Raw genomic sequence first — 3,431 nt, forward strand, 5'->3', positions numbered from 1 at the left:
GGAAATTTCATTTCATAAGGGAAGCCATTCAAGCAAAAGAAATCGAACTGGTGTACTGCAAGACAGAAGATCAGATAGCAGACATTTTGACTAAGGCTCGCCTAAGGATCGGTTTGTGAGGTTGAGAAGCTTGCTTGGAGTGAAATCAGCTAAAGGATTAGAAGGGAGTGTTGAAATATAACTGCTCGCCGATTTACTCTCGCTCGCTGATTTACTTCGCTCGATTCGCCTCGATTCGGGCCTCGGCCGAGTATTCACTCAAGTGTTCGGAGTTCTGGCTGATTTGTTAAAGCAGAAGTAATTTTCTATTTTCTTGTTCTGTCTATCTTAAATGATGTAACGAGAGCCATTAGATCATAGTCTAGGTGGATTCTCTAGCTTAGATCTGGTATGACACGTGTAAGCACCTAATAGGGTGACAGTTGTAATATTGTTAGAAGAGAATCACATTTCTCTCTACGTCAGTCACACTATGTAAGCTGCAGTTTTGCAAGAATTCAATAGAACAGTGATTACATCATTTTTCTCTTCATTCTCTCTAGCTGAAATCTCCAGAAAATACATCTCTTCCAAAATCTGAAAATACATATATAAACTAAGAACTCTAACAAAGTTCCCATTTGTTTTCGGACATCAGTAGGATCTACATCATAAAAAATTGGTAGAATGGTGTCCACGTCCTTGCACTCAACAATCTTTGAAACCTCATCTAGGCACCAGGATGAAGAAGCATAGTTTGGTGAGAGGATAACGATCGCAATCCACGATTCTTCAATTGCTCTCAGTAGATTTGGTGAAATAGTTGTACCTCTTACAAGTTCATTGTCGTCCCTGAAAGTTGTAATTGAGCGAAACCACAATCTGTGATATAGATGAGCCGCAAAACGTCTGCGAGTGTCTATGCCCCTAAAACTCAAGAACACATGGTATTTCCATGGAGAAGCTGAAGGAGCAGAAGTGGAGGCTCTTTGGCTGCTCAAAGCCATTCGGCAGTGGGTGCAAGTAATCTGCTAGAAACACAAAAGATACAAGAACTTTTGGTAGAATATTAGAGAGAAAAAGTGCATACTATTTCATATACTGAAATAACCTGTAAGATTGCTATACAACTCTGTCAATTAATACAAGCAAGATCGTAGATGGCACGAAAGTGAAACTGGAACAAGGAATATGGAAATCGCACAGAGAGAGAGACAATCAAAGAAGAACATAGAGAAAAATTATGAGAGGGCGGCAGGTGTGTGTTGATGAAACCAAAGAATAGACACAGGAAGAGATGTTGTTTGACTTTGGTGAGGGAGTGGAAAATGTGTCCACCCTTCCTCTCCGCTCTTTGAGATTTCAGCTCACTAAGTGTTTCCTCTCTTTCCCCGTCATTGGTTAAGGAGTTTTTGTTTTTACTGAAAGGCTGTAGATTCTTTCGTATGATTTCCGGTCTCTCCGTGTGGAGGCTGGCATTTTAGCAGGGACATGCTGCTTGCCTCATTCTTTAAGGGCATTCCTCCTTCCAATAAAATATTATTCGACACATATACAAAAATAATTAATCAATAATATCAAAAATAAAATAAAAACTGATACATTGGATGTGAATCACAAAACAAAAGGCTTTATTTAATGAGTAATGCTACACTTACCACATTTTTATCCCACATTTCTATACCACATGATGTGGCATGTCCATTTTATATGTCACATCAATTAAATCAATGAAGTGCATTTTAATTAAGGCAATTAGAAAAACAAATACTGGAATAAACCATTAAAGAAAAGAAAATATTAAATCATTTTAATTAATGTAGCTGTCCACCTCAGCTGCCACATAAGGTGGTATGAGAATGTGGTATACAAATGTGGTAAGAGTAGCATTATTCTTATTTAATTAAGGTCCTCGAATATTCGACAAGGCCAAACAACTAGAGTAATCCATAAGGCAAAAAGGGCACCGATCCCCATAGATATATATAATTCAAGGATGTATAATCTGAAATTTTGTTTTTGTCAGTTTGTATACAACATACCTAGTAACCCATGACCATCCTCTTTCTGAAAATAAAACGGGCGTAACAACATACCTAGTAACCCATGATCATCCTCTTTCTTCACACACACAAATTCAACGAGTCTTATAGTATCTAACAGTCTGAGAATTAAGTTGACTAGTACCATGATCATCTCAATGTTGTTAGAGGTCCAGATTTTCAATCCTTCTCAACTGATTAAAAAAAATGAATTAGTGGCAAATATAAATAACTCGATTTTAACACGACAAACATATATCTAAATGTCGCGACATTTGGGACCTATTGCAAAAATTAGGCACAGATTTTTATATTCAGTAATATATTATCAATAGAGGATCCCAAAGGCATGCCTTTGCGATCATCGAAGCAAGGGCAAGGAATCGCCTAAGGTGGTCAGCTATTTCACAAGTTGCACGTGTAGCGCGGGGAGGCGTGAGGAGGCGTTGCAGTGGCCAGGAGGAGTGAGCCAGCGCTGTGCAATCTGGAAATTGGCTACGCGAGGAAGACGACTTTGCGAGGTAGAAGACTTCAAGTGTTTAATTTTTTAGGGTTATTCAATTGAAACGACGTTGTTTCAATTTTAGTGTTTTAAAAACTTTAAATGAAACGATGTCGTTTCACTTTGAGTGTTTTGAAAAAAATTAAACGCAAGTTTCTCTTTTTTTGTTCTTACCTTTATTCTAATAAAATTAAGGTAAGAATATATTAATATATTTCTTGCATTGTTCTAACTCCAGGCAGCTGTAGCCTTTATTCTACTTACCCTTTTTTTTTTTTCTAAATTAATATATTAACACATGGACCTATATATATATATTGGTATAGTACAACCCTAATTTCTACCTTACCAAATAATCTCCATCAATTTCAAGAATTCTCTTCATCTTTTGTTGTATTGTATTATTTATAAATTTTTCTTATTAAAATAAATTAATATTCAAAAGGCTTACGCCTCACTGTTTTAAGGCTTACACCTTGCATAGAGCAACTAAAACGCCTCGCCTTTCAAAACATTGGTCCCTAATACAACAATAGGCACTATTTTCAATCCCTAAAAAGGCAAAAGAAACTGATAGCACTCAATGCCTTTGATCCTTTTTCTAGTAGTATTGGGGCATTAGTTTACAATCTTTGTTGACTTCATATTGTTTTCTTGCTTAAACCGATTCACGTTCGTTCTACTATAGTTGGTGAACTATATCTTTTGGCCCATACAATACAACATGACCCATGTTGGGTGCTCACATTTCGATTTTGTATGTATCTTATTCATACGAACCAGGCTTGCATTACAGTTTTTGGGTGAAATTTTCGCATTGATTATTTATTTATTTATAAGGCTTTTTAGTTGTCATAGTCCTTGAATTTAGACCTAATTTAAATTTTGGTCGTTCAATTTGTAAAATG

General features: G+C 36.3%; 1 pseudogene; it reads right to left on the reverse strand.

Moving 5' to 3' along the window:
• Positions 1-465: 465 nt before the first annotated feature.
• Positions 466-986, reverse strand: LOC148921519 (toll/interleukin-1 receptor-like protein pseudogene; annotated as a pseudogene).
• Positions 987-3,431: the final 2,445 nt, after the last annotated feature.

This window comes from Prunus mume, linkage group LG1 (genome assembly GCF_029339155.1).
Source record: "Prunus mume cultivar Tortuosa linkage group LG1, ASM2933915v1, whole genome shotgun sequence".
In the NCBI taxonomy this organism is placed as follows: domain Eukaryota; kingdom Viridiplantae; phylum Streptophyta; class Magnoliopsida; order Rosales; family Rosaceae; genus Prunus; species Prunus mume.